This window comes from Manis javanica, chromosome 12 (genome assembly GCF_040802235.1).
Source record: "Manis javanica isolate MJ-LG chromosome 12, MJ_LKY, whole genome shotgun sequence".
Taxonomy (NCBI): domain Eukaryota; kingdom Metazoa; phylum Chordata; class Mammalia; order Pholidota; family Manidae; genus Manis; species Manis javanica.
The window spans coordinates 34,318,336-34,334,976 of NC_133167.1; positions in this window are offsets into that span (position 1 = coordinate 34,318,336).

The window sequence follows — 16,641 nt, forward strand, 5'->3', positions numbered from 1 at the left end:
AAATAGGAGGCAGAGTGGACTCGGTCAGTCCTTCTGCTATGCTAAGCACGCTGTTTGTTTTGGAGGCAGCAAGAGAGGAAGAAGATTGTAAGAGAGAGAAAGTCTGGTTTGAGAGAAGACAGCTGGATTCTTCCATCTCCTGCAGGTTGTAAGCCAGCATCACCTTCTCCCATTCTTGTACAAAGAATATAAACATTGCTGCTCTTCATTTTTGTAGTAGCACCTTACCTCTCCCCTCCGAGCTCGCCTCTTAGGTGTCCTGAGGAAACTTGGGTGATTTAACATTGGATGCTGGACAGAACATGTACATACAGAAAAATAGGTTGAATTCCATGGTAGCATATGCTAGCATCAAATGAGTTGTACAGCAGGGATTACTGGGGCAACACAGTCTCTTCTGGGTCTTGCCAGCTCATCTGTATGCGGGTCCCTCAAACTCCATCAGAACAGGGTTTGTGCAAAGGGTTTGGATTAACCTAATTTGGTTTTCGCAAGTTTCCAATGACTGTGCTCCCTCTACTGACACTTCAGAAGTATTGCAATTTGCACACCACAGCATCCTTCCCAATAACAGCACTGTTTTGGAGCTTCACATACATTGCTTTACCTCATCTTTACAAAACTCCATAGAATTAACTACTCTTCTTATCTCTAATTGACAAACAAAAAGACTAGGCTTAATGAAGCTAAAGGATCTGGTTAACAGTAATCAGATGGTAAGGGGCAGATTCAGGATTCAAACTTAACATGCTCTGACTCCAGAAACAACGCCTGTAACCTTTGGCTTTACTTCAATTTTATCTGCTCTTACAAGAAAACAGTAAATTTCTTAAGGAGCTATAGAAGAAGTAAGTGTAAGGATCTAAACAGGAATTTCAAAATAGAAAGGCTCATTGCAGAGTCTATTGGTTAGAGATGATTCACATAGTCTGATTCTCAAGTTTTCCCTTGGAGCACTTAAGCAATTAGCCACGTAGCTAAAAGTTCTTCACATATGATACTAGACACATTGCCAACAGAGTTCCAACACATTTAGCAAATTATTTGGTTCTAGAGTATCTTGTTTATACTGTACATAAGTTGACTATTTCTGCTGGGCTGCAAATTAGAAAATGAGGTTTGACATCAGGCTAGGATATGTGAATTGTATACTATTCCAAAAAAAAAAAAATCTGCTTGTCTGGTCAGTAAAATCTCTTAATCACTGTATTCAATTTTATGTATTTTTCACATGTTGGTCTCCACCAGAACTGAATATTTAGAGGGTAGAACTAAATGTTATTTTTCTTTGTGTTTCAGTGCCTGGAAGAGAGCAGATATTCAGGAAGTGTTCACTGAGCAGATGGAAGGGCTGAAGGAGCACTCCATTATCACAGGCCGTTCTGGGAGGGGCCCTTCCACATGACTTACCTTGTCCAGGCCCTTCATTCCCACCAACGTTATCACTATAATTATACGAATGCCTCACATTTATAAGTTTATAGTTATATAAAGTTGACATAATGACTTCATGTACATCAATTCTATCCAAACACCAAGTTGAAGAGGGTAGTGGAGATCATCTTTCCATTTCTTTCTCTCTCTCTCAAATATTTTAGGAAAAAAAGCTATCTTTGTTTAGGAAAACACCTTGGTTAAGTTGTTTGATGATAGGAGAAAGTGATAAAGCCAGCCAAAAGTCTCCATTTAAAGGCACAAATAGGAACTGGGAATGTGGACCAGATAGGACAGAAAAGAAGAAAGAAAGGGACGGGGGAAGGTACAAAGGGAGTTGAACAAGCAAAGAGAAGGGGAGAGAGAAGAAAACGTGGCACAAAGCTTATTTACAAAAAACTGGAGGGGGTCGGTGAAAAATGTCTAGTGTTACAAAGCCACAGTAATCAAGACAATTTGGTACTGGCACAAGAACAGACCCATAGACCAGTGGAGCAAAACATAGAGTCCAGATATTAACCCAAAGATATACAGTCAATTAATATATGATAAAGGAGCCATGGACATACAATGGAGAAATGACAGCCTCTTCAACAGCTGGTGTTGGTGAAACTGGACAGCTACATGTAAGAGAATGAAACTGGATAATTGTCTAACCCCATACACAAAAGTAAATTTGAAATGGATCAAAGACTTGAATTTAAGTCATGAAACCATAAAACTCTTAGAAAAAAACCTAGGCAAAAATCTCTTGGACATAAACATGAGGAACTTCTTCATGAACATATCTTCCTGGGCAAGGAAAACAAAAGCAAAAATGAACAAATGGGTCTATATCAAGCTGAAAAGCTTCTGTACAGCAAAGGACACCATCAATAGAACAAAAAGACATTCTGCAGTTTGGTAGAATCTATTCATAAATGACAGATCTGATAAAGGATTGACATCCAGAATATATAAAGTGCTCACACACCTCAATAAACAAAAATCAACTAATCCAATTAAAAAATGGGCAGAGGATCTGAACAGACACTTCTCCTAAGAAGAAATTCAGATGACCAACAGGCAAATGAAAAGATGCTCCACATCGCTAATCATCAGGGAAATGCAAATTAAAACCACATGAGATATCACCTCACACCAGTAAGGATGGCCACCATCCAAAAGACAAACAACAACAAATGTTGGCGAGGATGTGGAGAAAGGGGAACCCTCCTACACTGCTGGTGGGAATGTAAATTAGTTCAACCATTGTGGAAAGTAGTATGGAGGTTCCTCAAAAAACTCAAAATCGAAATACCATTTGACCCAGGAATTCCGCTCCTAGGAATTTACCCTAAGAATGCAGGAGCTCAGTTTGAAAAAGACATATATGTACCTCTATGTTTATCGCAGCACTATTTACAATAGCCAAGAAATGGAAGCAACCTGTGTCCATCAGTAGTTGAATGGATAAAGAATATGTGGTACATATACACAATGGAATATTATTCAGCCATAAGAAGAAAACAAATCCTACCATTTTCAGCAACATGGATGGAGCTAGAGGGTATTATCCCCAGTGAAATAAGCCAGGCGGAAAAAGACAAGTATCAAATGATTTAGCTCATATGTGGAGTATAAGAACAAAGAAAAAACTGAAGGAACAAAACAGCAGCAGACTCACAGAACCCAAGAATGGACTAACAGTTACCAAAGGGAAAGGGACTAGGGAGGATGGGTGGGAAGGGAGGGAGAAGGGGAAAAAAGGGGGCATTACTGTTAGCAGACATAATGTGGGGGGGTGCATGGGAAAGACAGCACATACAGAGAAGACAAGTAGTGATTCTATAGCATCTTACTATGCTGATGGACAGTGACTGTAATGGGGTATGTTGTGGGGACTTGATGATGGGGGGAGTCTAGTAACCATAATGCTGCTCATGTAATTGTAGATTAATGATACAAAAAAAACCCACAAAAAAAACCAGAATTATTTTAAAAAAAAGAAAAATGTCTAGTGTTGGGATCTAATGACCCATGTATAATGATGTATATTAAGTTATGTTTTGTGTCTGTTGCATGCCTCATCCTTACCTTCAGGCTTCATGAGTGACCAATATGGTTCTTGTGGTGGTATTGAAGGAAATGAAAGAAAAGAGTATTAAAAAGAAGTATGGAATATTTTTCCATTTATTTAGGTCCTCTTTGTTTTCTTTCATTTAGTGTTTCACGCTCATTTTTGTTAGATTATACCAAATTTCTTAGTTAGACTTTTAGTGTGATTATAAATGGTGTTTTTAAATTTCAAATTCCAGTTATTCATTGCAATTAACTCTTGCATATTGACATTGCAGTCTGTTACCTTGCTAAACTCCCCCAGTAGTTGCAGAAGCTTTTTTTTGGATAGATTCTTTGGGATTGTCTGCACACCCAATTGTTTCATCTGCCAATAAAGACTTTTATTTCTTCCTTTCCAATATGTATGCATTTCATTTCTTTTTCTTGTCTTATTTCACTTGCTGGGTCTTTCAGTGCAATTTTGAATAGGAATGATGAGGACATGCTTATTTGTACCTGATGTTGGGAGAAAGGCAGTTAGTCTCTCACCATTAAGTATATTAGCTGTAAGTTTTTTAATATGAACTCTTTATTAGGTTAAGGAAGTTCATTTCTATCCCCAGTTTTGTTGTATTGTGTGGGTTTTTTTGAGAATTTTTATCACAAACAAGTGTTGAATTTTGTCAAATATGGGTGTTTTGCATTAACTGATATGACCATATGTTTTTTTCTTGTTCAATCGTTAATATGATTAATTACATTGATTTTCAAATGTTAAATTAGTTTTGAATTCCTGGAATAAGCCCCACTTGGTTCTGATGTATATTCTGTGGTACATATTGCTGGATTTAACTTGCTATCATTTTTGAAGGATTTTCAGTATCTATTTTCATGAGAGATAATGGGCTATAGCTTTCTTTTCTTGTAATGTCTGCATATGTTTTGTCATTAGAGTAATGGTGGTCTCAGAATGGGTTGAGAAATGTTCCTTTTCAATTTTCTGGAAAAGGTTGTGTAGAATTGGTGATATTTCTTCTGTAAATGTTTGAAAGAATTTATCAATGATGCTATCTCTACATGGAGTTTTCTTGGCAGGAAATTTTTACAGTACAAGTTCGATTTCATTTTTTTAGATTGAAGTGTATTTGACATCATTTAGTTTCAAGTGTACAATATAGTGACTTGGTATTTGTATATATTGTGAAATTATTAGCACAACAAGTCTAGTTAACATACATAGTGAAAAAATATTTTTTCTTGTGATAGGGACTTTTAAGATCTACTCTCTCAATTTCTTTTTTTAGACATAGGACTATTCTGGTTGCTTATTTCCCCTTGAGTGAGATTTGATAGTTTGTATCATTCAAAGGACTTATCCATTTCATCTAAGTTATTATATTTCTAGGCATAAATTTGTTCATAATATTCCTTTTTTATTCTTTTAATATAGGTAGAATCTGGAATAATTCAGTCACCTCTTTCAGTCCTGATATTGGTTATTTGTGCTTTCTTTCTTTTTTCCAGGACACTCTGACTATAAGTTTATCAACTTCATTGATCTGCTGAAAAATAAGCTTTTGGTTTAATTGATTTTCTCTATTGTTTTTCTGCTTTCTATTTTATTGATTTCTTCTCTTGCCTTCATTATTTCCACCCGCTTAAGTTGCTTTTCTTTCTAATGTTTCTTAAGGTGGAAGCTTAGGTCATTGATTAGACCTTTCTTCTTTCCTATAATAAGCATGTATGTATTTCCCCTTTATCACTGCTTTAGCTGCATCTCACAACTTTTGACATATTGTATTTTAATTTTCATTCATTTTGTTCAAAATATTTTCTAATTTACCTTATGATTCCTTCTTTGATACTTTTTTCTCTAGAAGTGTGTCATTTAGTTTCCAAATATTTGGAGATATTCCAGATGTCTTTCTGTTATCTATTTTTAATTTAATTACAGTGTGGTTAGAGAATATACTTTTTATTTATTTGAATTACTTTAAACATACTGAATCTTGTTTTATGGTACAGAATATGTTCTATTTTGGTCAATGTTTAGGATGCTTTTAAAGTGTTCTCTGCTGCTGTTGGGTGGAGTGTTCTATCAATGTCAATTAGGTAAAGTTGATTGATAGTATTATAGTTTTCTATAGTATTATAGTCTTCTATATCATTCCTGATTATCTGCCTATTCATTCAGTCTGTTATTTTCAGAGGAGTATTGAAATCTTCAGCTATAATTCTGAATTTGTCTATTTCTCTTTCCAGTTTTGTCACTTTTTGTTTCATGTATTTTGAAGCTTTACTATAAGGTTCATAAACACTTAGGATTGTTTTGTCCTCTTGATCATCTCCCCATTTATCATTATGAAATGGTGCTCTTTATCCATGGTAATATTTTTTGCTCTGAAGTCTGCTTTGTCTTATATTTATATAGCCACTTCAGCTTTGATTTGTGATAGCATGGTATACCATTTTCCTAATATTTTACTTTTAAGTTATTTGTTTATCTTTGAAGTGGGTTTCTTGCATGTAGGATATAATTGGGTCTTGCTTTTTTACCCAATTTGTCAATTTCTGCCTTCATGATTTATTATAAGCTTTATCCACTCTGGTTATTGAAAATATGAACTATGCTTAGCCCTGTGTGAGCTCCAGAAATTGTTCTACTTACTCCTTCCTATGGTTTTATCTCTCCAACTTTTTCCTTTGCACACGTGCGCTAGTTAATACTTAGCTGAAGAATCAAGGGAAGCCTTCTTTAGTCTTACAGGTGCTCTGCCTTGTGAATTCTAGCCAGCTTGGCCTCTCCAAACTCTCAACTCTGTCTCCTCATCTTAAGGAAACTGCCAGACTGCTTGTTTTCACTCTTTCTGCACTGAAGTCTGGAAAATTTCTCCCAAAGGTAACATAGGGCCATCATGAAGACTGCCTCATTTCTTCACTTCTCTAAGAGATCATTTTTTGCACTGCTTGTGTGCCAATGTCTGAGAACCATTGTTCATGTATTTTCCAGAGTTTTTAAGAGTTATTTAAGATAGGAGAGTAAATCCAACCCTGGAAGAAATGCCAAATATAGCAAAACAAAACAAGACCCTCAATTAAATCTGAATGTCAGAGCAACAACAAATACTTTTTAAATATATGTATGACCCATACATATAGTATAAGCGTGCCTGAAATTAAATTTAATGGGGCTTCTTGAAATTTATCTGGCAACCTCAATCCCTGTTAATCTATCCTGTCCCAAGCAGAAATCCCCAGAGAGTCTTTTAGATGGTAGAGAATGATTTAGGGAGAAATCTCCTTGAGGAGATATCAAATTGGCAGAGAAGACAAAGAAATCATGTGAAACATTTAATAAGTGTTCAGTTGATCTGCAATACCAAACATAAATGTCACAGGAATTCTGAAAAGTTAAAGACCAAAATGAACTGAACTTGTCAGAAGATCCAGGAGATACGGACTTTTGGTTAACCAGAAAAGTGATGGAGAGAAGAACTGTATTCAGGCAGAAGGAAGGAAAACCTGCCTGAGAAAGGTAAGACACTGGGCAGGACTACGACTGCCATCCTTCTGGACATAATAGGATGTCCAGAAAACAGGATGAGGGAAAAAAACCTCAAGAAAAGATGCTGTGGGGGCGTCTTTATAAACAAGATTCATTGGTAGGAGGACCTCTGAGAACAGCTGTCCAGTTTGTTCACTACATAAGGGTGACTCGTTGGAAGGATGGGTGAGGATTGAAATCTAAACTGCTCTAATTCCCAAGACATGAGCTACAGGGCAGGGCTTCATCCAGTTGGAGAAAGGGATGTTTTTTTCTCATTTTAAGGTGACTTGTGGGACATGTGAGGTCCTGGGTGGGAGTGTCAGCATCTTCTTCTGAGCTGTTGCAGTCTTAATTATTTCTGTACCCCTGGTCCAGATTCCCCTGTGTAGGAATCACTATAGGGAAAGGTGGGTGGAGATGGTAGAAGATGCATCATCACTGAGCCATGAGTATTTCTCTACTGGGCTGCTGGGGAAGAGACAGTGCAAATGGACAGGATGAAATTTGGTTTTATAGTTGGAGGGAGAAAAATAAGTGAGCAAAATGGAGCTGACAGGGCTTCCAATGACTATTTTGATAGAACCCTTCCAAAGTTCAGCACCAGAACCCCATGATCTGTATTTTAACAGAAAGCTATCCAATGAAGAATAGATAAATCCAATGCTAAGAATTCAAGGGCCTCCTGGAGCAGGCAGATAATGGGCTTCGTGAAAACCCTTCTAAAAGACACTTAAAAGTATTTTTTCACTAGAAAATATTTTAGGAGAAGCTACAAATCTGGATTTTTAAGGAAAAAAATCTTCTGAATTTTAATTGCTGGTGTAATTTTAAAAATTTAATCCCCCAACCTACACCCCACAGTAAACAGTGTAGACTTACACTATTCTAACCAAATAATACACGTGTCAGATCTTTACCAATCTGGAGCTCCTTGCTACAGCTGCACACACACACACCCATAACAGATACTGGCTTTGGAAAAAACAGTCACTGGAAGGGTGCAGCATTCTTTTTTCCATATATAGAAATTACCAAGGACGGTACAGTCCAAAACCAAACTAAACTAAAGGAAACTAAATGAAATTACAAGTTCCACAGAAGGTGAACCTTATGTGGGCAGCTCCATTAGGTGTAAAAACAATGAACCAAAATTTAAAAATGAAGAATTGCTGTCTTGTTTTTGTTAAGAATTGTTTGACTTCCTAAATCACCTCCGATGAGCTATAATAAATGCATGTCTTACCTGTTTAGCCACTGCCTGCATTGATCTTTCTGTGTGGACCACCAAGTTCTTTCTCAGTTTTATGCTGCATTAGAGCAATGGGGGAAAAGTCTAACACATAATTAATAACACAGGTTTTAATGGAAAAGTGCCGTCTTAAGAACCGCCAGTCTTACTACATAAATCTTTCTAGGTTGGTCAACGTGTTAAGGTTTTTCTTTTCCTTACCCAGTTGGAACATTAAATCAGCACCAGAGGGCACTATTCTCACAGGGAAACCAACTCAGACAGGGACTAAAAATAAAGGCTCCTTCTGAATATATCTATTAAGAGAGTTCCTTTCACATTGAAACGAGATGAGTGTTATTCTCTAAATTTTTGTCATCTGTGATTGTATAATGGCCTTGTCTCTGAGATACCAGAGGGCTTACAGAATTAATAAACTGGGCCCTGCCAACTTGCTCTGTGGCTATGATGAGTGTTGGATAGTAATTTATGTTAGGATGGATGTTGGGGGAAGGAAAGGGGGTATGAACTATAATACATCAAAGGATTGTGAGGGATTTATTCTTCGTTTTGGTCAACCTAATTATCTGAATGGTGACATTGTCAGATTCATACCTAGGTGAGATCTGAACCAGGAATTTGCTCAGTTTTGATAAAATCTTTGTTTGTATTTTATTTATTTAGGTTTGTCAAGCTCACACAATGTGACCATGGAAGATCAGAGATCTCTTGCCTCTCTATAACATTCACCATACCACCCCCAAAAAAGTGTCATCTGTACTTGCTGTGAAAATGCACCTCAAGACAAATCCTCTGGCTGCTGCTTCCAAGGAAGTTGTCACTTTTAAACCTTCTCTTAATGGAAATTCTAGAGCCACTACTGCTTGCTGTTGATAATAAGTGTTCAGTTGACCTGCAATACTGAACATAAAATCCAATTCACTTCTCATATATAGGCAAGGCATCTGCGTTCACTTTGTTTGCTACCAAGGGTAGAACAATTACAAGGGCAGTGGTCATCTTTCTCAAGAGCTGCAATGATATGAAAGATTAATTAATAAAAATAACATTTATTCTCATAAACACTGATCTGTGGTAATGTATACAAAGAGCTATCTATTCAAACTCCCTTTTAGATGGCGTTCAGTCTGCACATTCTCTCAGGGTGGAGGAACACGTCATGTTTGACCACATCAGAAGCAGCCAGTGGATCAGATGTAACACGAAACTTTGACGTGATTCCATAGTGGTAACTTGTACTGCAAGGGTATTGTCCTCTGCAATGCTGCCCCATTGTAAACAAGATGTTTGGCTTAACAGGGATATCCTCTAAAAATATTTAAACTAAAACAGAAACTGACATCACTGGGGAATGCTATGGGCCCTGTGTTTATATTTCTAACCTCCTGTGCCATTCCCAGGGAAAGCCACTGGATGTTACTTAATAATGATCACAATGGATTGCATACAGTGGTCGGCAAAGGGACAGATAAATGATTAGATCATCCAGTCAACTCCTCTTTCCAGCAAAGGGCAGAATCCCCAAATAGGGAATCCAACACCTCATTTAAGGCAAAGAGCCAAGCAGCCAGAACTACACTGGCTTCGTTGTCTTCTCTCAGCACTGACAGGGCACCAGACCAGTTTGGGTTGGCTGCACTCATGCCCTATTTCATTCCTTAAACAGGAGCTTCCAAAACAGTGCTGCTTTTCTTGGAAGATAGCAGTGGGGTAGCCGCTATCTAGTGAAAGGTAATTAACTCTTGTAAATGATGCCTGTGTAAAACTCAGGGTCAGGTTACCACAGAGAACACCTTGGCAAGAACAGGCCAACACGGGAAATAGTGCTGGAGAGCCCTCCCATCTGGACAGTCTGTCACCTTGCTGCATGCTGTACTGTACTGTGTAAACTCTGGTGCAGAAAGGACTATTGTTTCAGGCTTATTTGCTCATCTGATTGAGTTTATTCAACAGCACAGCTGAAATGCTTGCTTTCTCACCCTAGGTTTTGGTCTTTATATTAACTGGTGAGTCTACCTTGTTCCTGGGTATTATTTTCTTCTTAAGTTCAAATTTATGGTTAATTCAAATTCTGCAAGTAGATTTTATAATATCTAGGGGTGGGAGTCTAGAACTCTCCAGACTGGTTGTCAGATTCCCACTGCACTTCGGGCTTTGTTGTGAAAAATACAGGAATCTCCATCGGGCAACATTTTGATTAGCATCGTGACCCATGCTTGGACTCCTGGTGGGATCCAGGGTGGCCAAGCAAGGCACCTAATCTCTCTGATTCTCTCTCTTTGGGGTGGTGAGTGGTAAGGGCCATGTAACCCTGGAATGTTCAGTAGCTTCTTGTCTTGTCAAGGAAGATGTTTTTGAACTAAGCCAGCATGTATCCCTGGATCTAGTTGTATCTAAAGCCCTGTACTCCTGGACTTCCTAGTTAACCTAAGAAATGACTTTTTTTTCCCCCTTGTAGTTGAAATTCTATCAGAAGCAGCCAGCTGTAGGCTGATTTGATAAAGTATCAAAAGAGTATCATGCTATGGACTGGAAATAAGGAGAGGCCCAGAGATTAAGAGACTGACAGTAGGTTGTTTATAAAGAAGCTTTATTCAGATTTACAAGGAGTATGACTTACTTCACAGAGAACTTGCTGAATTAGTTGAAGTTTTGCAAGGTTACATCTGTTATTCTTTAACATTTCATGGAGGACTGAAGAAGTGCCAGCACACTGGGAAAACAGCCAACATAAAATGGTTGTGTAATAAAAGAGAAAATGGTTTCGTTCTGAAAATTAAAGACCTGTAAGCTCAACTTTTATAGCAAAGGGAAAAAATTGCTGCAGTGAATAATGTGAATAGAACAAGATACTGACTTTACATGAACTATCTTTTGCTCCAGACCAATCTGATATTTTAATCTACTGACAAATGACAGGTAAATTATAGCTATGTATCAGAGCTAGGCCTGATGGTGTAACTTACACAGTTAAGCCCAAGAAGCGTCCACTGGATCTTAGGGTCAGAGTAACAAAGGTAGAAAACCTGGGGGCATCCCTGTGCCAGGGGTCTAAAACCAAGGGAACTAAGATAATCTAACATGCTATGCCATTTTCTTAAAAAGCAGAATTTCTAAGCATGAGCCTACCGTTTGAGATACTGGGCTCACCATTCTAGGTGCTGTCACTAGATGACTGCTTTGTATATTTTTATTCATTTATTCTTCATTCATTCACAAAACACTTATTTAAGGTGTTGTTTTTGCAAGGCACCTTACTAGGTGTAAAGAAAATAATAATGTTGAACAGTTGGCTAGGTTTTTCCCCAAAGAGAACAGCTGTCTTGGGGAACATTTTGATGATGATCTAATCAGTGCTGACTTTTCTGTTAAACACAATTATCCAAAGAATAATAGATATAAGTTAGCCCTAATTGTTTTTTTTTCCCCATTACTTTGAAGATACAAGTTCAGACAAAAAGTCAAAGAAAAATTTCTACGGCTCTAACTTCATCCTCAACAACTCCTACCCATACACAAAACTGCCAAAATGAATCACTTTAAAGATGAAGTTAATATATAACTCCCCTGTTGAAGATTCCTCAGTGGCTTTTAGAGGGCTGTGAGCTCCTAAGCCCACTCAAGTGTGGGAGTCTATAAGACTATTCACAACTGGGCCCTGCTTGGACTGGAGAGTTCCCCAGCAGCCCTGCCTGGCCTTGTAGGTAGCTAAACCCCCCTTTAGCAGTAATCTCAGAGGTGGAGAAATAGTAGCTGGCAACCCGTGGGGAATATACTGAGAAATCTCTTTGGGAATGAACTGAATTCTTGGGATGCTTACACAATGGCACTTGATATTATAGCCTGACTGAACTCAAAAGAGCCTTCACATAACTGTATCAAATTCACATTGCAAATGCATTTAATTCCAGGAAAACAACAGACTTATGAAATTAGATGAAATGTATGTTGTAAGTTGAATGTTATAGATTGTATCTTCACTTAAATTTAATTTTTAAAATTTGTGTCGTATATGGTGGAAAGTAGAAATGGATATATATATATATATATACACTCAGGAATTTTTACCTAGTTTTATGTGTGTACTTAAGTAACATTATGATAAAAATAATTTCATTCAATACTGAATTTCACACAATTTTTTACTTTAAAGGAATTGTGTGCATTGTACAAGTAAGGGGAATAGCATTATCTCATTGAGTCTTAAAATCATCCCTGCAAGATAGGTAGTATCCCCATATTACAGATGAGGAGACTGATGGTCAGAGCTTCAAATTACCTATGCAAGGTCAAACAGCAATTGAGTGGCAGAGTTGATATTTTAACCCAATTTTGTTTGGTGCCAATTCCTCTGCACACCCAAATTCAAAAGTCATCTTCAGAGACATGAGAGTAGAATTTGTGCATGAGAGTTTTAAGACAGAAGCAGAAAAGTACAAGGAGCTACAATCATCTACAATACCTATTTCTGGGCTGTGTCACTTCAAAAGAAAACTATGCATTGTGGTCTTACCAAAGCAAGGAATTCTGTTCGATGACTTTAAGCCCGAAAGTCCACAATAGGCACCACCTCTGGTGGCTGTGTCCCCAGAGCACCAGAAGCAAAGTTGAAATATCATTGCCACTGCTGCTCTTTCCTGTCTGTGCCTACTTAAAATATAGATAAGAGCAGCAACAAAAGCCAAGCAAATCTGGCTCTGGCCAGTTTGAAGGGTAAGCCAGGTCTGTGTGGGGTTTCCCAGGCCAAAGTGGGAGACAGGGTTAGCTGGGTTGCAAGCCCTTCCCAGTGCTAAAGAACGATGGAACGGAGAGCTTCAAAATTAAAACCATTCGCTTGGTAGGAAACAACTCCAACAGCGCTTGATTACTAACTAGGCATTGTGCTCTTAACATGATTTGGACAAACAGGAAACCCCACAGGCATGGATGAAATGACATTTTCCCTTGTGGGATGAAGAAGAGCACCATCTAATGGTGCTGGATTCTGGATGCCATTAAATGCCAGGGCTTTGAGGGGGTTCTCATTTTTACTGCCTCACAGGGAGCCCTTTTCTTTCCCAGGTATCCTCTCAGAGGGAGAGGCTGTGTAGCATTTTCCCGAATGTAATGAATGTAGACACATTCCCAGCTAGACCACACGTTCCATTCTTATCAAAGGAAACTGACCTTTCTGTCCCAGAATGTTCTCCTTGTTCATCTCTACAAATAATTTCAAGTTCACAGTGATGCAGGTATCTAGGTGAATAACACAGTCCACTCCAGATGGCAAATATGAACCTCTGGAATCTCCTCGCCCTTAAGAAGAGGTCATGTGCCTGCTTACAAGAATGAGGATTTTAAAAACCTTAGGCTTACACTCAGACCAGTATCCTACAAAATGCTCTGCCCAGACTAGCCCCTGTCCTTTCAGTTGGCAGAGATCCACCTCTTCCTACTCATTTTCCATCTATTATCAACTGACTCAAATGGGAGTCACTACCAAAACGAGAAAGTTTAGCACATAATTCAAGATTTTAAAGTATTTTGTCACCCAGTGGACACACAGGATTCCTGAGAGTCCTCCTTGACATTCAATAGGCCCGTGAATCACACTTATTCACTGGAGATTTCCAAGTTAATTGCCCTGATACATGTTACTGAGCTTCCCTGGTAAATGAACATCTTGTTCCATTCGTCATCACTGTTAAAGGCAACGAAATATGCAAACTAAAAACTGATCAGAAATCGCTCTTTGCACATGCATTCCCACATCAGAATGACTGTTTCAACATTGATGGAACTCGGATCCTCCCTGCAAGCTTGCTGGAGGCTCTGAGTGGTTTGGGTCATGGAAAATGAGTTAATTCATAGTTCTATCTTCTTCCTGCTCAAGATTAAGTTTTCCTATAAAGGGATTTTCTTAGGATTCACATAAAAAGGAAGGAAATTATTCTTATGTGCATCTAGGTAGTCCAAATGCCCACATGGACACATGGCTGCTTCACCCCTTCTGTGCTTCTTTGCACCCCAGAACTGTTACCTCCAGAAGCCTCTGCTGAGGTTTCATGGAACTTTGGGAAAAATCTGTCTGGAGTCTCCAGAGGATCTGTGGATATAAATGTGGATAAAGACAAGACACTGAAAATCCAGGAGCAGAGTCTGTGGCCACAGAGTCATATGCAGGGCTGGCCTACAGATCCAGCGATACTCTGGCTCTCTAATCACCGATTCTCATTCCCTGCAATTCCATAAGTTCAGTCAGTGACAACACACTCACTGGGTGCCTCCTATGCCCTGGGAAATCAGAGATACATAGAAAAGAGCCCATCTCTTTCAGGAGCTACTGGTGTAATGGAGAAGGTAGGAGTTTGTAATAAGCACATCCTGCCTGAAGGAGGGAAAAAGGCATCACTAGGGTGATTTCTGAGCTAGGTTTTGAGGGCTGAGTAGAAAATGGGCAACAGAAGGGAGAGTGGAGCATTCACAGCAGCCAGGGCCTGATTTGCTGTGGCAGGAGTGTGAGATCTACGGATGGGTGGACATGGGCAAGGTGGGGCAGGACGGGACAGATTGGGAAGGCTTGCCATTTCACAGACCAAAGGAGGACGTGGTGTGATTAGCGACAGTGCTGGGGACAGGCTGGGTAGGAGGGCTGTAGAGGGAGAGACCTCAGATGTGAGGGTTCTGCCAGGATCCCAGTGAGTGCTGATGAAGGCCGGGGCCTAGGCAGCAGCAGTAGGTCAGAGGGGGAAGCACACATCTCAACAACACTTGGTGGAGGTGCACTTCACAATATTGCATGTGGATGATGAGTCAGAAGTCCACAGAGGTTTCTAGTTTGGGGGATAAGGCTGAGGTTTCTCTCTCCCTCTCTCCCTCTCTCTAAGTCTTTTTCTCTGTCTTTGTTCTGTCTGCTCCATCTCTGTCTCTCACTGTCTTGTGTCAGCCTCTCTGCACACATTAGCTCTGTTCTCCCTCTAATGGCCACTTCCTCACCATCCACATTTGCTCGCTCCCTGGTAATTTCATATGGAAGTGGCTTTGACTTTCCATAACCCTTGTTCAATCCCTTTCCATTCCCACTACTCACAAAATTTGTTTCATGTTTCTTCATTCAAGTGTCCTATAGAGTCTAAGTAGGCCAATTCTTTCTATGTTAATTCAGAGAGTCATTCATTTGGATGCTTTTCCGAATCACCTGAAAGACTTATAAAAAAATACCAATGTGTGGGCCCACCCTAGACCTCCTGAATCAAGATCTTTGAGGATGAAAAACATGGCATATGTATTTGTTTTAAAGTTCCAGTGGCAATACTGATGCTCAAATAGGACTAAAACACTGCCACGGGGGACAGGTCACAGGTTCTTGGTCATAGCAAAGACCTTTGGTCACATGCTCACAATTGTTCCAATTTCCAGTGGTGAGAGGGGAGATGGGGTGCAGAGGGGGGTCAAACTGTAAAGCACATGGCCATCCAGGTGTTGTGAGTAGGGAGATCTTAGAAAGGCTGTTGTCATACAGGAACCACGAGATGTGTTTGCTACAATAATCTTGTGACCAGCACAACGTGAAAGCATGCCTTCACGATGCCTTCACATGGATTCTATGGTAGAAGGCAGAGGAGGGGCCCCTAATCTAGGTGGGAGGAATAAGAGGAGGCCTTCCCGGAGGGGAGACAGCTGAGCTGAACCTTGGGGGTGCACCAATGACTAGTCTGGTAAAGCAGATGAGAAAGAGAAGCCCCGCTGAGAACAGCACACCCACAGCACAGAGGGAGACCTGGGGGCAGGACAGTCTTATAAAGTCACACTGAACTCATCTGCCATCCCTTCCAAAGCCTGTAGTGATACCTCAGAGAACTCTTAAATTTCTTTATTCTAGAAGTGACTTAAGTATCTGCCAGAACTTGTAGGGCTGTTCAGGCCAGAAGAGGTTGAGCTGTAAGAGGTGGTGATAGACTGGAGAGGCACGCAGAGGCTTGGCTATGCAGCTCGGTGGCCAATTGATTAGAAGAGTTGTTACCACTTATGAAGCAACTACATGCTGGGCACTTCATGTGCATTGTTTCATTTAATCCTCACATAACCCAGGAGGTCATGTTATTACACTCAGTTAAACACAAGGAAGCAGAGGCCCCTAGTAGCTAAGTTTGCTTGTTACAGTTGCAAAGCTAGAAGACGGCAGAGCTGGAATTTGAACCTCACCATTCAAGGTCTCACCTTTAAAATGTGAGAAAAGCTGGGCCATCAGGGAGTGTTATATTTGAAAATGAAAGAAAGACACAAATATTTAAGTGGCTGAGGGTGTACTATGTCAGGCAGTCATTCCAGCACTCAAGTGGTTTAAAGTATTTATAATTGTAACTGTAGAGGTAGGTGTGACAAATGTTTA